Source organism: Leptonychotes weddellii, chromosome 5 (assembly GCF_054177405.1).
Source record: "Leptonychotes weddellii isolate Sample4059 chromosome 5, ASM5417740v2, whole genome shotgun sequence".
NCBI classification, from domain to species: domain Eukaryota; kingdom Metazoa; phylum Chordata; class Mammalia; order Carnivora; family Phocidae; genus Leptonychotes; species Leptonychotes weddellii.
In genome coordinates this window covers 33,452,823-33,477,562 of record NC_138373.1, presented here as the reverse complement: position 1 = coordinate 33,477,562, position 24,740 = coordinate 33,452,823, and the positions used below count along the sequence as shown (strand labels likewise).

The window sequence follows — 24,740 nt, the reverse complement described above, 5'->3', positions numbered from 1 at the left end:
CTTTAGGACCCAACCTTGGCACCTCCACAGTTTCACTTCTGCTATATATTTTTTGGGGGAAGAAATCACTGAGATTCAAGGGGAAGCGATAGAGACCTCACCTCTCAGGGGAAAGAGTGGCAAAGAATTTGTGGTCGTTAAAAAAAACAGCTTTATTAAGCATAGGTGATATGTAACAGACTGCACACATTTAAAGTGGACTGTTTCGTAAGTTTTGACATTTGTGTACACCCAAGCCATTACCACAGTCAAGGTAATGAGCATATTCATCACCTCTAAAAGTTTTTTATGGCTCTTTATCTCCCCTCCTACCTCTCAACACTAGTTTGCTGAAGTGTTTTGTTTGTTTGTTTAATTAGGAAAGGACATTGGGTTAGTCAAATGCTTTTACTGCATGTATTGAGATGATCATATGGTCTTTCTTTTTTTAGTCCTTAAATGTATATTGATTTTTACATGTAAACATTCTAGATTGATGGGGTTTTTTTTAATGTCAGAACTTTAAAGATTTTGCTCCTCTGTCTCCTAGCTTACATTATTTCTGAGGAGAAATCTGCTTTTATTCTTACCATTGTTCCTCTGTAAATAATGTATCTCATTTCTCTGACTGCTTTTAAGATTTTTCTCTTTATCACTCACTTTAAGCAATTTGATTGTGATATGCCATGGTGTAGTTCCCTTTGTATTTCTTGTGTGTGAGGTTTGTTCAGTTTTTTGGAGGTGTGTGTGTCTGTGGATTTATAGTTTTAGTCAAATTTGGAAATGTTTGTTATTATTTTTCAAATATTTTTCTGTCTATCCCACTTAAATGTAGTCCAATTATGCACATCAGGCCACTTGAAATTGTCCCACAGCTCACTGATCTTTTGTTTCCAGTCTTTCCTCTCTGTGGATTTTATTTTAATAATTTCTATTGCTATGTCTTCAAGTTCACTAATCTTTTCTTTTACCATGTCTAATCTGCCACTAATCTCATCCAGTGTACTTTTTACCTCAAATGTTATAGTTTATTTATAGAGGTTAATTTGGCTATTTTTTGTTTATATCTTCCACATCTCTACTTAACATATTCAATGTTTTCTCTAGCTTCTTGGATATAGAAATGTATTAATATCCTTGTCTACTAATTCTATCATCTGCTTCATTTCTGAGTAGTGACGATTTTCTCCTGACTATGGGTATATTTTCCTGCTTCTTTTCATGTATGCTAATTTTTCATTGAATGCCAGATGTTTATAATCTTACTTTGTTGGGTGCTGGACATTTTTGTATTCCTATACATGTTCTTGAGCATTTTTCTAAGATGTGGTTAGATTCCTTAGAAATGGTTTTATCTTTTGAGGGCTTGTTTTTATGTATTTTTTGACTTTATTTTATTTTTTAAAATTAATTTTATTTATTTATTTATTTATTTATTTATTTATTTATTTATTTATTTATTTTAGCAATCTCTACACCCAACATGGGGCTGGAACTCATAATCCTGAGATCAAGAGTCACATGCTCCCTGGACTGAGCCAGCCAGGTTCCCCTAAGGTCTTGCTTTTAAACTTGGGTAGATGGAACCAGGGCTTGGCCTAGGACGGGGTTTCTCTTTGTTTCATAGACTGTCCAGGAATGAAAAACACAGCAAGCAGGGGCCCAGACACTCAGTATTGGGGTCCACAAAGGGCAGGTGTTCTCAGCAGCCATAAACACAATTGGTCCCTAGTTAGGCTTTGCTGAGGGCTAAGCAACAGATTTGAGTCTGACTCTGGGACTTTGCTTTTCTAGAGAGAGTGAAGCTGAGGCTCCTCCTTGACTTAAAGAACCACAGAAAAGTTCCCAGTGCCTGGCTAGCTCACTCCATAGACCACAAAGCTCTCTCCCAGTCTGCGTTTGGAACTCCACGCTGGCCTTTTTCCTGGGCTCATTGGCCACTGCCCATCCCATTTTCCCCAACCTCAGACAGGGTTCTCAGTTCCAAGCACCCACATAAAGACCTGCATCATCAATATCTGGCCCATTTATTGCTCAGAGTGCTAGGGAATCTCTGAGAAAATCAGCTAATGGAAGAAGCCGACGCCCCTCCCCCCAGTTCCTTTCCGGGTTCAGATGCCCGCTGTGACTAGAGGACCTAATTGAGAGCCACCAAGAGTGGTGCTGTCTATATGATATTCTGGGAGGATGCAAACCCCTGCCAATTATTTTGTGGCACTCGTGTAGCTAGTGCAGTCCCGAGAACGATCGACGTGCACCCTCTCCCGGCTCAGATTTCTCAAAATGTAGACTTTGTTCAGGGTAAAATGAACCAAGGGCAGAGGCCCAGTGTGGGCGTCTCTGGCCTTGGCCAGCTGTGAGGGTCTTTGCCCGTGTGGAGGGGAAAACAGAAGACCCTCACTCTCCAGGTACATACAGGTGTTGGATCCAGCAGTTCACAGAAGCACCGAATCGGAGGTGTCGGCATCCGCAATTGGGGGATTGATTAACTTTAAAATCGGTTGATCAGCAGCTGCATCCCTGAAAGTCTGATGTCCAAGGTGGGGCTCAATTTTAGTCTTTCTTTTTTTTTAAATTTTCATTTATTTATTTGACAGAGAGAGACACAACGAGAGAGGGAACACAAGCAGGGGGAGTGGGAGAGGGAGAAGCAGGCTTCCCACCAAGCAGGGAGCCTGATGTGGGACTCGATCCCGGGACTCCGGGATCATGACCTGAGCCGAAGGCAGACGCTTAACGACTGAGCCACCCAGGCGCCCCTCTACAGTTTTGAAACGAAGGGTTTTTCTGAGCTAGCCAGGAAACTTCAGCAACCCCCCACCTAATGAGAGGACTTCGGGAGGCACCAAAAAGTCCAGGGCGAGTCAGGCCTTGAGGGAGGCGTGGCCCGTCCTGGAATCTACCCCTCTAGGTACAGAGGGCCTCAGTACAGCCGAAAGGTCTGGGGTTGCGGACAGGTGGCCCCACGACCTCCTATCCCGCTCTTCCCCCAACCCCATCATCCCAGACAAGGGGCGAGGAAATCTGCTACCATCGGGGGCTGGTAGGGACAAAGATGAGTGGGGCCTGGCCCGGGGCTGCCGGGGAGTGCGGGTGTGCGTGTGTGTGTCTGGGGGGCGGGGCGCCAAAAAGGGTTGCGGCTCGCATTGACGTTCGGGCGGTAGCCCCGGATCCACTCCACGGATGGGCTCCGTGGCTGGTATGTGGCCAAATTGGTCCCCAGGCCTGAGGGAGGGAAAGACAAAGGCTCCCCCACCCTCGAACTTGATTCGAATAGGTCATTAACTGGACACTAATTGTGAGTTCCAGCGTTCTGATTTCTGTCAGGAAGACTCACTCCATGCTTCTTCTGACATATCAGAGGTCAAATCATGTTCCCGCTTGCTCCTTGTCACCACCAGGGTCCAGCCCTGCAGTGGACACCTGCAATTTCGGGACTTCTGCATCCTGGGGCCACACCTCACCCCACCGGTGAGACTTAGAAACACAGCTCTGCTAAGGGACACTAGAGCCTGGGCCTGGTCCAACAGGCAAGGCTGTTGGTGGAAGAATTTTCCTCGGGGTCCGGTTGTCATGTTTCTCAATGAAGAGAGCCACGAGTGGTGGATCCTCCTCCTCTAAGGAACTGTGGGGTTTTGGGGAAGGGAGTCTAGGATTCGCTCTTCGGATTGTTTTTTTTTTTTTTTAAAGATTTTATTTATTCATTTGAGACACAGAGATACAGAGAGAGAGAAAGCATGAGCAGGGAGAGAGGCAGAGGGAGAGGGAGAAGCAGGCTCCTCGCTGAGCCAGGAGCCCGATGTGGGGCTCGATGTGGGGCTCGATCCCAGGACCCTGGGACCATGACCTGAGCCGAAGGCAGACGTTTAACCATCTGAGCCACCCAGGCGCCCCTCTTCGGATTGTTATTCTGGGACCCCAGAGGGCTCAGAATTTGAAGGTATGTGTGACTGTCCTAAATGTTTCTTTCTTGAATTTGGGCCCAGATTGGGACGAAGATCTGCCAGGTATTGTCCATGGGTCTTTCTCTGCTCTCCATTAACTCTGTTCCTGCCCCCCCCAAACCTCCAAAGTGCTAGAAAAGCCACCCCCCCCATACAGGTTCCAGGGGTTAGGACCCACTCTTCACCCCTTTACCGGGAAGCCAGAGGAATTAAACCAAAGGGCTAATGGGTGGTGGCCCAGAGAAAGTTCAGCCCTCAACTCCACCCATCAACAGCTAAACCAGCCTGTGCTTTCCGCTCTGTAACACGCCCCTCACCCCCCAGGTAGCTCCGGTGTGCTCCCTCCACAAAGCCCACCCAATCCCTCCTTTTATCACCTTCACGGGTGTAAAGAGACACCCGTGCCCCAACCTCGGGGGTCCTAGGAGGTGCAGGGCTCAGCTGTGGCTGACAAGTCTTTGACAGCAGAAACCACCCAGCATAGGAGTGCCAAAACAGGACCGCCCTACCCCGGGTGGGACTCGAACCCACAATCCCTGGCTTAGGAGGCCAGTGCCTTCTCCATTAGGCCACCGGGGCGTGCCCCTGGTGCGCAGGCTTCCCCGTCAGGACCCGCCCCCTTCCACGCTCCCGCGAGGAGCTGGTAGGCAGCGCCACGTGTCTCGCGCGCCCCTGCTGCGAGGGGCCGCGCGTTCAGGGCGACGTCTGTTCGGGTGTTTGGCTGTGCTGCTTCTTCGTTTAGGACCCGGAGCAGGTGCGGTGTCCTGGCACCTCCCCCCACCCCGCGCCCTGTCCCGTCGGGTCCCGGTGCCGCCCCAGCTCCGCAGCCGCCCGATCCCCGCCTCTCCCCGCTCCATCGGGCGGCGGATGGAAGCTTCCCTGCGTGTGCATCTCTGGAATGGCCCGCGGACTCCGGAGCACCGAGCCCAATCTCACCCTCCCCTTTGTGTTATCGGGGGGAACTTCCCCCAGGCCCCTTCCCCTGCGGTGAGGAGGGCGAGGCAGAGTCACCAAGAACCGCACCCGTCGTCTTCGTTCTGGCTCTTTGGTTTAAGGTACGGTGCTTGTTTTGGGGGCGACCGTCCCTGCGCCTGAGTCTTGGGCGTCCCCAAGTGTCCAGATTCTGTTGGCTTCAGGTGGGGGCAAGGCGGGAAGTGTCTCCCCACTATAGTGCCCAGCACAGGAGAGCTGGTCGCTGCGGCTTTTTCCTGCTGGGGAGAAGTGTCCCTCCGCGTCGCGGGGAGGGGACAGAGGGACCCTTGTGGGAAGGACCCCGGCACCTGCGGACAAGGAACGAGGTGAGGGGAGAACTGGGAACCTCCGCCCGCGCCCTCGGACCGGCGCGGCCCCTTGGCCCACCACAACGTGCGGACTCGGCGAGCCCAGACTCCACACCACATCCTGAGCACGCCGAGTCTGAGGCCGGAGGAGGTGGCTCGGTTCTTCCGCGCGGCGGCGTGGGCGAGTAGTCTACTGTTCAAGGATTGGAACCCCGTCCCCAGGCCTGGGGGGGCTGGAGAAGCCCTCCGTGTCCTCCTGTCGAACCCCCAGAACCTTTGCAGCCAAGTCACCTGAGGCCTCAGAACAAGGGACAGAGCGCCCAGAACGGGTTCTTGTCGCCCGGCTAGCTCAGTCGGTAGAGCATGAGACTCTTAATCTCAGGGTCGTGGGTTCGAGCCCCACGTTGGGCGGGCTCTACATTTTGTGCGTCAGCAGGCTTTCAACAAGTCCTAACCCCGTTTAGAAAGATCTTCCTGAGAAAACAAACTTCCTGATTGCACATTCTATGAGGAAAAGAGAACACGGTACTTGGGTGTAACTTTTACCTTCAGGGGAGACATTCTGAGGCACTTCCTCTACCTTGGGAGTTTTATTTTTTAGGGGTGGCGGTGGCTTAAACATAGGGATGGGGAGAGAAAGCCAGGAGCCCAGGTGATGGTGAGGACAGTTCAGGGAATAAGGAACAGATATGTTTAAAATTAAACCTGACCCGGGTGACAAGGGCCACTTCCTGGGGCCCTCTGCTCTCCCTGCCCACATACAGGTGGCCCTCCTCCCCCTGTGTCCGCCTTCCTTACTCCAGCCTGCAGGGCTTCTCTCCAGGGACCCCCTTCAGCATCTAGGAGACCCTGTCCCTGTTCACAGCCCTACTGTTGCAGTCATCCTGTTGGCAAGTTAGTACTCCTTGTACTCGCAGCCTCGGCTGGAGCCTGGCCCAGCCAGTGATTGCCAGAAGAGTGGATGTCTCCAGGTCCCACAGAACCAGGGTCAAGACCACTTTCTTCCATGGAAGGATGAGAGGCAGATGAAGTAACTGACCTTGAGGGATTTGTTAATCTGGGGGTGCACAACTTGCTTTGGGAGTGAGAAGTCCTGGATTCAAATCCCCGACAAGCCCTTCTCTTGCACAGAGACATTTTTGAGGGGTGGATGGAATGGTGGGTCCCAATTCTAGGTCCCTTTACAATGGAAAGCAAAGGCATTGAAAGTAGAGAAGGTGGGGGGAGGGGGTTGCTGATACCCTCTCCCCCCCCATTGTCGAGGTCCCATGTGTCACCATGGATACACAGAGCTGACCCTTGTCCCTGAGCCACACTTCATTGCACAGACTCCATCCCTGAACCACAGCCTCAGGGGAACTCTGCTTCCTGGAGAGATCCTACACTGGGAATTTTCCATGGCTTGTGGTCTGGAGTCTTGAGCCTTCCCCTAGATGAGGAAGGTGCAGAACACAAATCTTGGGCAGTTCTTTTTGGATTGCAGGAGGGTTACAGGAGTTGACTCCACTATTTTCCAGCTGGACTCCACAGATCTGGACCCACAAGACCCAGCCTCTCAAGGACATCAGTTAATCCATCTGTTAAGTGGGGATAATCACAACTCATGACTCAAAGATTTGTTTGGGATATTAAATTATATTTTGTGTAAAACACTTAGAACAGAGCCTTGAGACTGAAGCATTAACTCCTGTCTGAGCTTCCAGCCTGCTTGTCCACCCCTCCCCGCCCTTGCCCCTGAGCCAGGCATCTCTGGCTGGGGGAAGCCCAGGTGCTCTGGGGCCCCTGTTTATTCTCTCCTCCCCCGCCTCTCCTGCCTCCCCACTTCGCACTCCTCCTGACCTCTCGGGCAGGAACCTGAACAGCCTCTTGTCCCAAATTGGCAGATCCTGGCTTTATGCCACTCCCTGCGAAGGAGCTGGATCCCAAGGGCTGACCTCGGTGTTGGAGTTCAACAAAATATTTCGAGGGAATGAGGGAGGAATCGAGTGGTCAGGCCTGTTTTCCACCCCTCTGAGAAAGGGGCTCAAGTTTCCGTATATCCCTGGAGTGGTCTCAGGCCGACACACCCTCCTCCTGAAGCCTCAGGGTGGTGCTGGGACTTGGGGGCATCAACAGGTGACCTTGGATTTCATCAAGGCACAGAGAAGGACTGGACTCCAACTTGGCACCTCACACCATCAGGGGTCTCAGCCTGCGTCTGAATTTTGGGGTCAGGGTCGAGGGTGATGTATGAGGCTGGAAATGTTGACAGTCTGGTCCTGATCCTGGTGTTGCCCACATTCGAGACTCAGCTTTAATGCAGAGATTCAGCAAAAACACCCATATGGTCACCAGGTTAGCTCAGCTGACACCATACTCTTATTCTCAGGGTCATGGCTTTGAGCCTCACAGTAGTTAGATTTTTTATTGCCCGTTGAAGGCAATGAGGATTCCCGCCCACATGGGTTGTTTCTCTGGTCCCAGCTATCCACGCCTGCCTGAAAAGTGCTCTGTTGGGTGCACAATGTGTGAGGTGATAAAAGCAGGTTCCTGCTCACCCAGGAAGCCATGCTTGGTTCCTGCCCTCAGAGCATCTGCCCCTTGTACCAGGATTGGCCTCCCATGGGTGCTTCTGGACTCCCGTTCCTGAGAGTAGGGAGAGTAGTCATTCCAGCACCCACGCCCAGGACAGGGCAAGGACCAGGGCCCTTTAAGGCCGACACCAAGGGCTTCCTCGCTCCTTGTTAGCAAGGTCCCTGGAAAGGAATTCCACAAGGGTTTTCCTCCTCTGGGAACACAGCAGGTTGTCCCTAATTAAAAGACAAGAAAGTCTGAAAACCTAGGCTCCTCCAGGATTTGATCCTCTTTTGTTCTAAGCGAGGATTATACTCCTGGAAACTCCTTTTGCTGCCAGCTTCTCCTCTCGCTCAGCAATGCTGCCCACGCTCCAGTCCTCATGGGGTCATAATGTAGGAGAGTTTGATTCAGGTATCAATCAAGTAGAGGGATATAGTGGGTCCTGATTCCCAATATTCAGTAGTTTGGGAATTCCGTATTTGTTCTGTCTCCCTGTCCGGGGCCAATTTAGAGAGCTTCAGCCCAGGAAAATAGGCGCTGCGGTTTGGGGGCAGAGCATCGTTCCCAGTTTGCGACGGACTGGGGGTGAACTGTGGCCCCCACCCCACCACCCGCAGTTCACCCTGGGCACTGCTGAGAGTCTCTCTCCGTCACTGGATCCCAGCCTGGGCTGAAGACCAGCCCTCCCCTGCGCGCCGCAGCGATCAGGATGCGTAATTGGGAAGCGGTGGGTTGGAGAGCTGCAGCTGTGCGGCCTTCCTCCAGCTGGGCCAGCTCGGGCCGCACGTGCAGCCGTTGATGAACTTGTCGGTCTGAAACCTGACAGCAGCTGCGAACCCGCGAACGCATAGAGCCGGCTTCACAGGTGCACAAGTTAACAGCTGAGCTCTCGGGGTGATGTCGGTGTTTCCGCGTGCGTCAGCTGCAGAAGGAGGGGGTGGAACGTGGCGGCTCGTTGGTCTAGGGGTATGATTCTCGCTTTGGGTGCGAGAGGTCCCGGGTTCAAATCCCGGACGAGCCCCTTCCCTCATCTTTTCCCCTCTACGTTTTCAGTGGAGTTCGGCACCTACCAGGCTGAGGCTCCAGATGGTTCAGCTGGTGAGGGAGCTAGGGCTCCGGCAGACGCAGACAGTATGTATCTCCTGAGGCTGGGATCCCGCGGTAACGAGGTTAAAGGAGACTATTCTGGGAAGTAGGAGGAGGTTATGTAAAATAAGGGAAAGTGCATCGTTGGCTGCTCTAGGGGTACAGATCTCATCTTAGTTCGAGATGATCCTCGCTTAAGTCCTGGGTGAGCCCTTTACTTAAGTTGCCTTTTTTTGGGGGGGGGGGGAGAGACCTGGGATTCTGCGGGTTCTTCAGTTCCCTGGGGCCTTCCCAGATGAGAGCGCTAGGAAATTCGCGCCTTGGATCCGGAGGCGGGGTGGTCAGACAGTACAAAGCGAAGCTGCTAGCGCAGATCTGCGGGATCCTCGCGGGTTGGGTCACGCCTCAACACGGGGAAGGACACAGAGACAGCAGAGTGCCTAGGACCCGACCCCGAACCCCTGGACGTAGTCTCTCTGCCCTGAGGGCGGGCTCCTTGTCCTCACCACTACCTGAGGACCAGAAGACCCGCCTCTTGCCCCCGCTGAGCAGAGGAGGGCATCCCTGAGTCGTCCTGGCTCGGGGTCTTGTTGGTGGCCTGATCCACCTCCCTCCAGGGGTCAGCCCCTCCCGTTTGATGGCACCTAGGGCAGGACGGCTGGTTTAGTCAGCATAACAAAGCGACTCTCAACGTTACTCGTGGGTTGTAGGTCCCATGTCGGAAACCGGATTTCTTGGTTTGATCTTGCCAGTGACTGGAGAGGGGAGCGCAGCCTGGAAGAGCGGGGGCAAGGGGCAGAGGCAGATGGTGGTGGCTATTTCTTCCATGCATTCCGCACGCGTTTAGTAACCACCCATTGGGTGCCACACCGTGGGGGTGCGGCGTTTTCCAAAGCGGGCTTCCTAGTGACTTCGGCTCAAGCACCCTCCACGCGCCGCCGCCCGGCTCTTGAGCCGTCCAGCTGCCGCGTCCGACCTGGAGCTCCTCACCGGCTTCTGCGCTGCGCGCTGGGAGGAGCCGGGAGGAGCGCCTGCAGAGTGATCCAAGGGCGGCACGGGGACGCCCTGACCGCCTGCCGGGCTGGCCGCCCGCCCCTCCCGGCCAGGGACTCAGCGCCGAGCGGAAGCGCGGAGACCACCGTATGGCCGGCACGCAGGAACCGCTCCCCACTTCGTGGGCTCAGGGAGCGCTGGGCTCCCTCCACGCCCACGGATTCTTGAATTTAGCGGTTCTCCACTAGTCTGCAGCCGGAGTCCCCTCCCCGCGCTGCTCTGCGGGTCCCGCCCCGGATGCCACAACGGTCATAAAGAGGAGCCTGGAGGCCGACTCCAGCGGGGCTCGTTGGTCTAGGGGTATGATTCTCGCTTAGGGTGCGAGAGGTCCCGGGTTCAAATCCCGGACGAGCCCTCCTTTTTGTCTCCCGGATGCGGGTCAGAATTCTGGCCTGAGATCTGTGCGCCAGGCCGCGAAGCTCGACCCCGGGAAAGGTGACTTTGAAAAGGCCTCAGGCTGGCTAAGTGCCGCCCACCGCTGCTTTTAAAATTTAATTGGGACCCAGTCGCCAGAGCCCTGTCTCCCGATACTACTTTGTCATTCGGAGTTCGAAGCACCGAGGTAGGAGAAAAAGGTCTTTCCTTCCTGTGCACTAAGAGCCCATTATTCTCCGACCCCTTTGGCGCGGCAAGCCTGGGCCCCCAGCCCAGTTCCGGGCTCAGGAGTCAAGGAGTTTGAGGAGAGGCCGTGGACTTCTGGCGTTTGCAGCCTGGCCCTAGGGGTCTCCAGACGCCAAGCCCGGCACTCCTCACCTGGGCATGGCCTCCTGGGGCTCTCCGCTGCCAGAGCCCTGACCCCCAGTGCCTGTCCCATTGGGGTCCCCTCTGCCCTTTTCTGCAGCTCCGGCTGTGTGTGGACTGGGGTCACCTTCGCCGGGCAAGAAGCGGACCGGGTCCCGCCAACACAAGAAAGTTTGAAAATCTAAACATTTGAAGAACAATAGTGGACATGTTTGTCGGAGGCTATGATCCCATGTAGTTATATCCCCACTCCTTGTCGCATCAGCCCAAACGTCAAACAGATGTTAACAATTTAAAATTGTGTTAGAGAATCTCTCATACATGTTACTAAAGCCTAGCAAATCATGTTCAAGAGCTCTGCAAGGGGGGACATCTGTTCTGCAGAACCTTGAGGCTGCGATGCCTCCAGGCACAGAATTCCTATAAAACACTCCCTCAGTACCTGGGGCTGAGAAGAAAGTGGGATTCAGGGGAGGTGGGGGGATTAACTCCTCCAGCCTTTCCCCTCTTGTCAGGCCAAGGGCCCAGGGAAAGTCCTTCTGTGGAGTCACAAGTGCTTGCCAGCAAATGCCTTCAGCATGTGTGGAAAGAAGAGTGCCAAGGTGTGCCAAGAGCATCTGCCTCCTACAGGATCTGAAGGATGGTTACACTGGAGAGAAGGAATCAAGAGAATGCAGCGGAGAGGAGGACCAAGGTGTTGGACAACTGTTAGTGGCATGGTCTTCCTTTTTGTTTAGGATGGTGAGTTTGAGAGTGTGCCATGAACCAAGTATCATGAATAATCCAATTCTGTATACTTGAGGACCAATTGGAGGGGGAAAAAAACCCTCAAGTAGAAGATTTAATTTAAGTGCTAAATTAATGAATGGTATGGTAAGTCTTTGAGCCCCTGGCAGAAGTAAAAATTGTCCGTGGAGAAATACACTTTTATTCTAGATCTCACAGAATTCCCTACACAAAGAAATTTACAAGGAAAATGGGCAACTCACAAAACAAACAAAAAACAACAAGGAAATAAGGCACCATGAGCAATAACCAAGGAACAACAAGCAATGGAAATGAAATTGCAAACATTTTAGATGCTAAGATTATTAGACACAGACTATAATACAACTATTCTTACTATGCATAAATAAATGAAGACTAAAATATCTTTGACAACAGAAGCTATGTAAAATGATCTAAAGATTGCAAAAGATCTATATTCTTCTTTTTTTTTTTTAAGATTTTATTTATTTATTTGACACAGAGAGAGAAAGAGAGAGAGAGCACAAGCAGGGGGAGTGGCAGGTAGAGGAAGAGGGAGAAGCAGGCTCCCCGCCGAGCAAGGAGCCTGATGTGGGACTCGATCCCAGGACCCCGGGATCATGACCTGAGCCGAAGGCAGTTGATTAACCAGCTGAGCCACCCAGGCGCCCCTCTATATTCTTCTAAAAATAAAAATACACAAAAATTGAAACAAAATTCAATAGATGTATATAACAGTTAAAAAAAGATGGAGAAACAACAGGGCGCCTGGGTGGCTCAGTTGGTTAAGCGACTGCCTTCAGCTCAGGTCATGATCCCGGAGTCCTGGGATCGAGCCCCGCATCGAGCCCCGCATCGAGCCCCGCATCGAGCCCCGCATCGAGCCCCGCATCGGGCTCCTGGCTCGGCGGGGAGGCTGCTTCTCCCTCTGACCCTGTCCCCTCTCATGCTGTTTCTCACTCTCTCTCTCAAATAAATAAATAAAATCTTTAAAAAAGAAAAGAAAAGATGGAGAAACAGTAAACTAAGAATAGGTCAGAATAAATAATACAAAAATAAACAAAACCCTAAAATATCCCAATATGATTGCAAATTAAGCAACATACTTCTAAAAATTCCATGAGCTAAGGAAGAAATTACAATGGGATTTAGAAATACTTTGAAATAAATGATGATGAAAATACTGCATACCAAAACCTGTAACATACAGCTAAAACTGTAGTTAGAGGGAAATTGATAGCCTTAGATGCATATAATAGAAAGATTGAAAACTAATGGCAAGAAGTTAGAATAAGAACAGCAAAAATAAACCCAAAGAAGTTAGGGAAAAAATAATAAGATATGAAAATAATGAAGTAGAAAACAAGCATACTATAGAGAGTAACACGTCCTGAAGGCAAATCGTGGGAAAAGCTAGGGCTATTGATAAAACTCTGCAAATACTCATTAAGAAATAAAGGAAGAGACATGCAACGCAAAGCGGGAATAAGAATGACTTCACAGTCATTGCATAATTAAATAATAAAAGCATATGCTAAACACCTTTGTGAAAATTTAGAGAAATACATAATTTTTTAAAATTAAAAAACATGCCTTACTGGGATCAAAATGGAATAAAAATGTAAATGATCTTAAAACTAATAAAGAAAGTGAATCAATAGTCAAAAACTATCCTCCAAGGAAGATTGTTGACTCAGATGGTTGCTGTGAAGCACGCTACCAAACATTCAAGAAACAAAATTTTTATCTCACACAAAAGCTTTCACAGAATAGAACATGGAACCCCACAACACATTTTAGGAGGCCAGCACAACTCTGGTATCAAAACTAAACACAGGGACCCCTGGGTGATTCAGTAGGTTGCGCATCTGACACTTGATCTCAGAGTTGTGAGTTCAAGCACCCTGTTGGGCTCTGTGCTGGGCATGGAGCCTACATTAAAAAACAACAACAACATAGACAATATGAAAAATAATTTTAAAACCACATAATCTATAATCTCACTCATGAAAATGGATGTAAAATCTTAAAATACTAGCAAACCAAATCTTATGACCTATAAGAAGAATAATATACCGCTTCCAAGTTGAGTTTATCTAGGGAGTGCAGTTGATTTGATGTTAGAAAATCTATTGCTGGGCGCCTGGGTGGCTCAGTTGGTTAAGCGACTGCCTTCCGCTCAGGTTATGATCCTGGAGTGTCTGGATCGAGTCCCGCATCAGGTTCTCTGCTTGGCAGGGAGTCTGCTTCTCCCTCTGACCCTCCCCCCTCTCATGTGCTCTCTCTCATTCTCTCTCTCTCAAATAAATAAATAAAATCTTAGAAAAAGAAAATCTATTGCTTTCTGCAACAAATTCAGGGAAAAATATTCAATACAATCTAACTTCCATTCATGACTTTTAAAATGCTTAGTAAACCAGCAAAAGGAGATAATACCCCTAACTTGCCAAAATTATCTACAAAATACTACAGCAAACTTCATCCTTGATAGTGAAACCTTGACATTTTCTTTGAGGTTGGAGATGCCACAAGGATGCTGATGCTCTCTTTCTATTGAACATTTTATCAAATTGGGTTACTCATGCATTGTTGATGGGAATGGAAACGGTCCAGCCACTCTGGACAACACTATGGCGGTTTCTTTAAAAACTGAACATGTAACTACCATGTGACCCAGCAATTGCACCCTTGGGTGTCTATCCCAGAAAAATGAAAACTTATGTTCACACAAAAACCTGTACTCCGATATTTATAGCTGTTACATATTTCTAACAGCCAAAACAACAACAACAAAACAACAAAAAACAAAAACAAAACAAAAACTGGAATTATCCAGATGTCCGTCAAGGGGTCAATAGGTAAACTGGTACATCTTGCCGTAGGCCTTCTCCCCTGCGCCGCTCGCTCTGTCCCCCCGTGCACCTAGGTGCTGGGGCTGCTCTTCCTGCGCCTAACGCCAGATCCGCCCCTGCGGGCACGGGGCCCAGACAGGTTCCCCAACTAGAGGCCATGGGAAGGTGAGGGAAGTCCTGGACAAGCAGCACCCTCGCTGCCCCTGTGGGACTCTACTGACCCGACCCCAGGTGCTCAGGTCCAATTCATTACTTAGCCAAGTTCCCATCACCTTCAGATCAGCCCACCATCTAAAAAGCCCATCCGGGGATGCCCGGCTAGCTCAGTCGGTAGAGCATGAGACTCTTAATCTCAGGGTCGTGGGTTCGAGCCCCACGTTGGGCGGTTTGTTTTCTTGGTTTGGCGCGCGAAACTCGGCAGGAGACGATTAGGGAGCAGTGTGGGTGCACCACAGGGGGGCAGCATTTCCACGCAAGGCGTCCCACTGACCTAGAATCGAAAGGCAACGCTGCCCCGGGGACCGGGAGCCCCTCGGTGGCTTTTGCCCCAGAGTGTGACCAGCGTGCTCGCGGTTGCGAGGAATGTCAGCGAAGTGACCCCCGTGGCGGCGCAAGGACGCATGGACCGTCTGCCTGGCAGCATTCATTGCGTGAATGCTGGGGCCACCAGATTGGGGGACATGAGAGGGCTGCTCCCCACTCTGTGAGCTCCTTCCGCGCCCACCCGCTCCTGAGCTCAATCCTTCCCTGCGGGTCTGAAATCCGAATCTCCTCCCCGCGTCACTTCCTTAATCCCGCTTGTCCCAACCCTTGGGTCGCCATGAAGTCATAAAGAGAGCAGGAGGAAGCCACTTCCATGGCTCGTTGGTCTAGGGGTATGATTCTCGCTTAGGGTGCGAGAGGTCCCGGGTTCAAATCCCGGACGAGCCCTAATGTTTTCGGTACAAAAACGTCCTCTTAGAGATTGAGGAACTGTTGGCAGACCTCAGCCTTTGGGCGACGAAACGGGACAACGCAAGAGAAAATTAGAAGAAAATCTTTAAAAGTCCCCAGCTGGTTCCGGATGCTTTAAAAAATTTAATTTGGAGGCCTAGGCTTCAGAGGTGCAGGCATCCCGGGGCAGGGCGCTCCTCCCAGGGCTGCGTCAGGTGTAGTCCTAGGCAGGTTTGGGGAAGGGGAATCCGAGAGAAGCAACGCTCCCCCGCAGTCACCCCTTTGAGGGTTCAAGGCCAGCACTTCTCGGCGGCACTCAAAGCACCCCCTGCTGAGCACCCAGGAATTTATACGCCAGCACTACTGAGGGGTGATGGTGGGGGTGACGCACTTTGAGGAGGCGCCTGGGCCCTCCTCCCCTCTTCCCTTTTCTTGCCCCACCTCCTCCCTCCATTTTCTTGTCCCCCTCACCTGGGCGCTCCCAGGCCTGCCCTGGTGCTGCTCCGGCCTGGGGACTGAGTGCGGTCAGGACTAGGGTCCTGTGCCCCTCTCGGAAGGTCAGGCTGTGAGGTCCAGGAGATTGGAGGTCCAGGTAGGGTTTGACTTTGACCCCTAAAGAGTTTCAATCCTTGAGAGCTGCTTTCCATAAAGGATGCAGGTTCCCCGCTTTCCGGGCAACCGTGGGCCGGGGGCATAGCTCAGGCCCAATGTCCTCTTTCCTCCAGAGCCCACGCAGGCTCCCGAGGCTGCCTGTAGGGTTAGATTTCCCGGGGCAACCATCTCTGTCCTAAAGTTTTTTTTTTTTTTAACCTTTATTTATTGGTTTGAAAAATTGTTAACAGCTTTAAGGAAATTACTACAAAGAAAAACATTCCAGGAGAGACTCGCGGTTTCCAGTAACACAAATGGGCGGGATTTGGGGGACGAACATTTTAGCTAAAAACAACGGAAAACGTTGGATATTCAAAACAAACAAGCACACTTAAAAGCGGCGGGAGGGGGAAAAAAAAATCCTGGCCACATTTAAACGGAGGTGGAAAAGCAGAGGGGTGCGTGGATCCCCAAGCAGCGGTCACACCGAGGAGATTTGCCAATTTCCGCAAACGGGCGAGACGAAGGCAGAGCCCAGGACCTGCTCCTGAGTTCCCCCTTGAATCTGTGACCCCGAAAGATGCGTATGCACAGAAATACACCCGTCCCACCCCCACGGGCCTCCAGCGGCTCTGGAAAGCATGTTGCTTTGGGCCTCTTCCTTCTCCCACCTTCTGCTAAAATGCAAATAATTTTAAATAAGAGGCAGCAAGTACGGAGACCTCGTGCACCGGAAGGGCGAAGCCCCGCCCCCAACAAGGACCCCGCGTCTAAAGCGTCCTAGTTTCTCTCGGTGGCGGTCCCCTCACTCCCAGGCGCGCTCCCCTGAAGTCTCAGGGATGGCAGCTCCAGCCCCTTGCCTGCCGCCTTCTCTTCTGGGCCTGTGGTCAGATTGCCAGGACAGGTGGCACAAAGGACATTAGAAGACACGACAACTAATGCAAAGTGTGCTCTCTGATTCGGTTCTGGATTTTTTTTTTCTTTTGTTTTTGCCATAAAGAACGTTATTGGAGGAAATTCGAATATGGACGGTAGGTTAGATAATCTTGTTGCACGAATGATAAAGGATAAATTCGGAGGTGTGGCGCGGGGAGGCTCTGAGGTCCCGGGAATTCTTAGGGGAATGGGGAGAGAATCTTGAGAGGCTTCGGATTCTGATTGATTGATTTTTTTTTTACCATTGGATAAATTACAAACCTCGGTGAATACAGTGAATTTCAAGGAAAATTGCAGGGTTGTGTCCACGACACTTGAGCCTTCAGCTTCGGACAGCCCCAAGGGGAGGGGTTTGATTTGGAGCTCTGTGCCTCCTCTCGCACCCGAGCCTAGAGGGCAAGGTCCAGGGTAGAATCCTCCGGCCTCTCTCCGTCTGGTGGACATTGACGAAGCCCGGAGTTGTGGCGCCCAGCCCCGGACCACGGCGCAGAGGGCTCTGACTTTGGCCTGCGGGTGAGCCGCAGAGGGTCTGGAGGGGTCGTCTCCCCACTGCACGCTGTGTGGGTCCCGCAGGTCCTCCCAGCCCTGCCTCTGCCGGGTCATTGTTCAAGCTGGGCCCGGAGAGGACCGAACGCAGCCCAGGCCGGATGCACCATCGACTGATCCAACCGGAGTCCCCTACTGCTCTCTGAATCCATTCATCTGAAGGAGAATCCAGCGCATTTCTGAGCGTGGGACTCTTTCTGCAGGAAACGGAAGAGCCAGACTCCGCGAAGCCGGTGCCCGAGGAGCCGCAGGAACGCAGAGGAGGGCGAATTTGTTTCGTTTACAGCTGTTCCTGAAGGCTTTTGAATGCACGCTGGAACGCCAAAGAAACTCAGCCTGGTTCTGAGGAATACTCACACCAATCTCTGGAACTCTTTCTAGCCAGTAAGCAAACGGTTTAGCAGCTGCCCCAGTGGCCTAATGGATAAGGCACTGGCCTCCTAAGCCAGGAGTTGTGGGTTCGAGTCCCACCTGGGGTAATAGGTGTGTGACGGGTGTTTTAGATTAGGTTACACGAAGAACTACAGTCTAAGGGAGGGGAAAACCTGCGGAACTCCGAGAGGTTTGCACCATCCTTAAAGTAAGAGCGAGAGCGAACCCCAGCCTGAGGGGAAAACCTGTGGAACTCAAAGGAGTTTGCTGCACCATCCTTAAAGTAAGAGCGAGAGGTTTTCTTGTCTTCTATCTAATCACAAGGGAAAGAGCAATGTACTCCTATGTCTACTATCCACACTTGTGTAAATCTTAGTACTGATGCCTATGCAAGATTAATTGGCTAAGTAACACATTCATGTTGTTCAACCTCAAAAAGAACCTTGGTCTATTGATCTGAAACATCCCACTATGAGAGTCATGTGATCCCTTTTTCTAAAACAAACAGTAACTCCCAAACCCCAGTTGATTTTGCATGAGTGCCCAGAAAAGAAATGGGTGTAAAAGGCTGTGAACTTTCAGGGCCACACAGGCAAGGGGAGAAAATAGAGACTAGCAAAATGCAAAGTATGCAGCTCAAGAGGTAAACAGAAAATGTGGAGAGCAGAGGTTGAACCTGTGAGAGGTCAATGTCAGAACTGAATGGGCATGTGGAGAGAATCGAGGTGACCCGGGCCAATGGTAATGTTGACTTGATCTGGGTTAAGATTGTGGGTGATTTTCTGCCTGGAGTTCTGTTGTTTCAACTGAGTTACTTCTGTGACTTTTTATAGTTCCTCCAGTGACTTGTTAGAGTCTTGGGGTCAGGCCAGGATTTTGGTGTCTAGCAAACGCTGTCTTTGGCGTATAAAATAGCACTCTGGTGACCTGAAGGTCCCGTGTCCTCGGAAATGCCATGCCAAACTTGCATTCTTGCTCAGGTGCGCGGGGTCTGAAATCAAATCTCAGAGCAGCCACCTCCAATGCTTTTTTTTTTCTTCTTCTTCTTTTAATAATGAAAGCGAGCAGGGCTAGTATCAAAACAGGGGAGAGAGGGTCAATCAAACAGGAGAAGATGCCTAACACATTTCCTGTTGAGGTTAAATGTTGGTGTGCTCTGTTAAGCTGCAGGCATCGAGCCTGGTGAGGAAGAAAACAAAAATGAAAAGCAGCATCGTCCCCTGGTCCGGAATCCAACTCCCTTTCTTCTTCTGTTTTAAAAAAAATCCATTTTGTTAACTGCTGTATTGCAGTAGATACTTAGAGTTGGTGTTCAATGAGTGAATGAATAACTCTGTGAGGCCAGTGGCTTTGGGTATGTTGGGGCACCTTTGGGACCTACAGCTTATGGGAAGACAGAAGTTCCGAGCTAGGGGGTGCGTTCCTGCTGGGTGGGTTTTGTTGTTGAGCCCCTGTCTCAGGATCCTGGCCAGCAGAGTCCCTGAGCCATCTGCTGACCAGGAGACCTGGGCCAAATCCTGCTCCGCTGTGTGCACTTCTTCAGCCAACAGTCCTGGTGGCCCTGCTCTATCCTGGTGGTCATGCCAAAGGTATTTACACTCTTCTCTGAGTAGATATGGCAGAGTCATGCGCCCGGCTAGCTCAGTCAGTAGAGCATGAGACTCTGAATCCCAGAGTCTTGGGTTCAAGTCCCATGGTGGGCATAGGCGTCCCTTTCTGCTTGTGCACTAGGCAGCAGAAGGGTGGGAAAGCAGACTTTCCTTAAATCCATGCCCAGTAGATGTCCTTGAATGAAACTTAAGTTAGCAAGACTCAGAAAGATGATGTGCATAGTACTATATCAGCTTAATTAGATGTATTCTATTCTCAATCTTGGCACTTTTGACATTGTGAACCAGATCATTCCCTGTTGTACGGGGCCATCCTGTGCACTCTGGAATGTTTAACAGCATCCTTGGCCTTTACCTTCTAGATGCCAGTAGTTTCCCCATAGTTGTGACAACTAAAAGTGTCTCCATATGTCCAATGTCTCATGGTTGTGAGCCACTGGTCTAGAGAATCAAGCCCATAAATATTGGTGCAAACAGTTCTCATTTGAGATCTGACAGGAGAACTAGCTTGGCACAGGGCCAGGTGGCAGGGCAGGGTGGCCTGCCATGGCCAACCTAGAAGGCAGCTTGGTGGGGTCAGGAAATGGGCTATGTACAGAGGGCTGAACAGATAACTTAATATATTGAGCTAATGGGAACCAGTTTTCTCACTGGTGGAACTGGAAAAAGAGAAGGCTTCAATACATCCTACGGTGTTGCATTGCAACTGAAGGTATTAGTGATGCTACTTGATAACTTGGTAAAGGTTGTGTCACTGGGAAAGATAGTTCGTGGCAGTGACTTAATAAAAGCAATTCTTATAATGGTATATTTCCCTTCTTTGAAATTAGCAAGTAACCTGTAAAGTGATATAATTTGATACTATGTGAATATCCTGTTCCCCAACAACTTATTACATATTATTTTAACATTTATTCATAATCATTGTCTCAAACATTTATTTCACTGGGAGTTAAAGAATGAAGATTTCTATCATTTTTCTCTCTATATTTTTTAATTTGAATTCAATTAGCCAACATACAGTACATCATAGTTTCAGATGTTGTGTTCAGTAATTTATCAGTTGTGTATAACACCCAGTGCTCATCACATCGCGAGCCCTCCTTAATGCCCATCACCCAGTTACCCCATCCCCCCCACCTCCCCTCCAGTAACCCTCGTTTGTTTCCTATAGTTAAGAGTCTCTCATGGTTTTTCTCCCTCTCTGATGACTTCCCATTCAGTTTTCCCTCCTTTCCCCTATGATCCTCTGTGCTGTTTCTTATATTCCACATGTGAGTGAAACCATATGATAATTGTCTTTCTCTGAGGGACTTATTTCACTCAGCATAATACCCTCCAGTTCCATCCACATTGGAACAAGTGATAGAAAACTAACTCCTATCAGCTTAAGGAGAAGTAGAATCTATTGGTGGATGTAATTGCAAAGTCCAAAGTTCTTGCAAGTTTCAAGCAGGGCTAGGGTAAGTATTCATCCTTTCTGATGGCTGAGTAATATTCCATTGCATAGGAGTGTGTGTGTGTGTGTGTTGGCTATTGTGGACATTGCTGCTATGAACATTGGGGTGCGTGTGACCCTTTGGATCACTATATCTGTATCTTTGGGGTAAATACCTAGGAGTGCAATTGCTGGGTTGTAGGGTAGCTCTATTTTTAGCTTCTTGAGGAACCTTCATACTGTTTTCCAGAGTGGCTGCACCAGCTTGCATTCCCACCAACAGTGTAAGAGGGTTCCCCTTTCTCCACATCCTTCCCAACATTTGTTATTTCTTGTCTTGCTAATTTTAGCCATTCTGACTGGTGTAAGGTGGTATCTCATTGTGCTTTTGATTTGTATTTCTCTGATGACAAGTGACGTGGAGCGTTTTTTCATGTGTCTGGTGGCCATTTGTATGTCTTCTTTGGAGAAATGTCCGTTCATGTCTTCTGCCTGTTTCTTGACTGGAGTATTTGTTTTTTGGGTCTTGAGTTCTTTATAGATCTTGGATACTAGCCCTTTATTTGTTTTTTTTTTTAAAGATTTTATTTATTTGACAGAGAGAGACACAGCGAGAGAGGGAACACAAGCAGAGGGAGTGGGAGAGGGAGGAGCAGGCTTCCTGCTGAGCAGAGAGCCTGATGCAGGGCTCGATCCCAGGACCCTGGGATCATGACCTGAGCCGAAGGCAGACGCTTAACGACTGAGCCTCCCAGGCGCCCCGTAGCCCTTTATTTGATATGTCATTTGCAAATATCTTCTCTGATTCTGTAGGTTGCCTTTTAGTTTTGTTGACTGTTTCCTTTGCTGTGCAGAAGTTTTTTTTTATCTTTTTAAAAAGGGCTTTATTTATTTGTTTGATGCAGAGAGAGAGAGAGAAAGAGAGCACACAAGCTCAGGGAGAGGCAGACTCCCTGCTGAGGTTTAAGGTACCTATAAAGCTTTTGATCTTATGCACTGTAAAGTTTACTTTCCTGAGTTGATAATATTAAAGGTTTACTCCTAAAAGCCATACACTTCAATCAGAAGTGGCAGTTGAATCACTAAAAAAATATCTTCTGGAAACCAGAGTGCTACTCTAACTGATCTTCCACTTTGGGTTATTTATGAACAATGTATTCTTCATGCTGATTATGATGTCTTTTTTTTTTTTAAGATTTTTTATTATTATTTATTTATTTGACAGAGAGAGAGAGACAGCGAGAGAGGGAACACAAGCAGGGTGAGTGGGAGAGGGAGAAACAGGCTTCCCGCCGAGCAGGGAGCCTGATGCGAGGCTTGATCCCAGGATCCTGGGATCATGACCTGAGGCAAAGGCAGACACTTAATGACTGAGCCACTCAGGTGCCCCTGATTATGATGTCTTAATAAATATTCACCTACTCCTAGTAACTCAACATAAGAACTTCAGGGTCATAATGAGTCCTCATGTATCCATCAGACACATGTTATCAGATACCAAGTTCTGTACATTCTATCTCCAAAAACAGGCCAAAAAACACCTCACAATGCTAATTATCAAGAATCTGTGGGAGAGGGGAAAAATAGTCCCTGGATTACTAAAGACATTGTTTGCCAGTGATAGAAAACTAACTCCTATCAGCTTAAGGAGAAGTAGAATCTATTGGTGGATGTAATTGCAAAGTCCAAAGTTCTTGCAAGTTTCAAGCAGGGCTAGATGAAGGGACCCAAATAATGACATCAGGGCCTGTACTTCTTATCTATTTGGTTTGTTTCTGTTTGACTTCATTCTACAGACTGCCTCTCTTCATGTAGCAGACAAGATGGCCACCAGTAGCTCCAAACTCACATCCTCCTAGACTAGCAATCACTGGGTACAGAGAACTTCTCTCTACCAGTGTTTTATTTTTAAGCTTTTAAAAAAGATTTATTCCCTTTTGGGTACCGGCACTGTGGGATGATACAGAGTACAGAGATTTGGAATGAGGCTTTGCAATTTTTTAAAGTAAACTCTACCCCTGACATGGGGCTCAAATTCAGGACCCCAAGATCAAGAGTCACATGCTTTATTGCCTGAGCTAGCCAAGTGCCTCTTCCAGTGTTTACTTATTAATTCCAGGCAAGGCTGTGATCATTTCTTCTTGGATCCATGCCCAAATCTGAACCAACCACTCTGGATGGGAGAGTGGGGTGTTCTGGTCATCCTGGCTCATAAATCCAATGCATTCCATGTGAGAATCTAGTGATGTACATTATCATCAGGACTAAATGGAGGAGGGGAGGAGTTTCCCAAACAGATCCAAAGAATGGAAATGGGAAAGAATGTCCTTGAACAAAAAATCTGGTTACTATGATCCACTAGTTGTTCCATCAGCTGAGTTGAACAAAGGATTGGAGAAGGAACACTTAAGACAAAAGGATAAATTAGGAAGCTGTTTTAAAAGTTAAGGTGAGGGGATGCCTGGGTGGCTTAGTCAGTTAAGCGTCTGCTTTTGGCTCAGGTCATGATCCCAGGGTCCTGGGATTGAGCCCCACTTTGAGCCCCACATCAAGCCCCACATTGGGCTCTCTGTTCAGCGGGAAGCCTGCTTCTCCCTCTCCCACTCCCCCTGCTTGTGTTCCCTCTCTCGCTGTGTCTCTCTCTGTCAAATAAAAAAAAAAGATAAAGCCAGATCTTGCCTTCGGTGCTATGGAGTGGTAACTATTAGACTCAGAAATTCTACGTTCCTTATTGACATCCATGTCATACTAATTTATAAATGGACTCAACAGTGGTTCCTATTCTACCACATTTACCCCCAAATTCAAATATAGAATAAAAAACTTGTCAACTGGCCCCTTATAAAAATGACTATTGCCATATGAAGATAAACACAAGACACTATTTCCAAATGACATTTATCCAGAACATAGATGATTGAGCAGAGTGAAGGATATAAATATCACTTAGTATCTTCAGCCTCCACGTAGTGGACATGGTCTAAGCCCAGTGCATTGATGAGATTAGGGGTCATGAGATGTTTAACATATATTACCTGATTTAATCTGCACATCTGTACAAGATGAACATTATTTTGTGATTCTGTGAAGGTTGATAGATTTCTCAAGATCATACAACTGGTAATGTTGGATCTGGGATTTAAGTGCACATCTGTGTGAATCCAAATGTTATTCTCTTAATTCATATACAGCATCATGTATATTTCCTAACAAGGAAAGCACCCCAGCTTGGGTGGAGGATAAAATATAGGATTGTGAGTTTTCTCTAGCAGAAAAATGATTGCTAATGATTTCCCCGAAGATTGCTTCATTTCCAATGTTGCCAAGCTCTAAAGCAGCAATATGATGGCAGGACTTTATTATCAATGTTGGATCCAAAAGAGCCCAAGGAGGAGAAGGGACAATTACTTGCTCTTTGTCTCTAATGAGGCTCTTAGGGAATATGGCCCTAGTGGCCATGGAGGCTCTTGTAAAGAGCTGGTCCTCTGATTCCCCCAAACATCCTTCCTGCACCAAGGGTTGAGTCTGTGTACTCCAACCCTTATTCAAGCAAACTTAGCCTGAAAACACCAGTGACAAGTCCCTTTTCCTCTAACCAATGATCTCTGGCCAGGTCCGGAAAAGTGAAGCAAGCTTGGGACTTCTGGTGACTGTGATGACTGCCATTCTTTCTGGGGTAAGAGTCAGATCAGTGGGACTTTATCAATAACTGATTGTTAAGGTGCAAACCTTTTGTGGGGGCACTCCTCACTGCATCTTTCTTTGAAGTGGAGCCAAAGAAACAGTTCTGAGATCATCAACCATCCCTTGCAATCACCTAGTCATGACCATATATGTCTTGTATGTTTATGAGACCTGAACTGTGGAGAGAACCAACTGGCTGAGTTTCTGTCCATAACTCTGGGTCATTTCCATTTCCATTTTACAGGTTAGATTGAGGGAACTCAGTGGACATAACCAAGAAGGGCTGGCTCAGAGCTCTGTAAAGTGCTCTCAGAAAATGTGAGCCCAGGAAGCAGCAGCAGCAATATTATCATATTGATTGATCACTGATATCATCCTCAGAGCAAACATGT

At 49.0% G+C, this 24,740-nt stretch overlaps 7 non-coding genes across 7 annotated transcripts; 6 read left to right on the top strand and 1 right to left on the bottom strand.

Annotated features, from left to right (window-relative positions):
- Nucleotides 1-4,429: 4,429 nt before the first annotated feature.
- On the bottom strand, nucleotides 4,430-4,502 carry TRNAR-CCU (transfer RNA arginine (anticodon CCU)). Its single transcript has one exon. It is a non-coding gene; the product is annotated as a tRNA-Arg (tRNA).
- A 1,039-nt stretch (nucleotides 4,503-5,541) lies between these two features.
- Nucleotides 5,542-5,614, top strand: TRNAK-CUU (transfer RNA lysine (anticodon CUU)). Its single transcript has one exon. It is a non-coding gene; the product is annotated as a tRNA-Lys (tRNA).
- Nucleotides 5,615-8,708: 3,094 nt separating this feature from the next.
- Nucleotides 8,709-8,780, top strand: TRNAP-UGG (transfer RNA proline (anticodon UGG)). Its single transcript has one exon. It is a non-coding gene; the product is annotated as a tRNA-Pro (tRNA).
- A 1,401-nt stretch (nucleotides 8,781-10,181) lies between these two features.
- TRNAP-AGG (transfer RNA proline (anticodon AGG)) lies at nucleotides 10,182-10,253 on the top strand. Its single transcript has one exon. It is a non-coding gene; the product is annotated as a tRNA-Pro (tRNA).
- A 4,297-nt stretch (nucleotides 10,254-14,550) lies between these two features.
- TRNAK-CUU (transfer RNA lysine (anticodon CUU)) lies at nucleotides 14,551-14,623 on the top strand. The gene has a single exon. It is a non-coding gene; the product is annotated as a tRNA-Lys (tRNA).
- Nucleotides 14,624-15,096: 473 nt separating this feature from the next.
- TRNAP-AGG (transfer RNA proline (anticodon AGG)) lies at nucleotides 15,097-15,168 on the top strand. Its single transcript has one exon. It is a non-coding gene; the product is annotated as a tRNA-Pro (tRNA).
- Nucleotides 15,169-17,650: 2,482 nt separating this feature from the next.
- TRNAR-CCU (transfer RNA arginine (anticodon CCU)) lies at nucleotides 17,651-17,723 on the top strand. The gene has a single exon. It is a non-coding gene; the product is annotated as a tRNA-Arg (tRNA).
- Nucleotides 17,724-24,740: the final 7,017 nt, after the last annotated feature.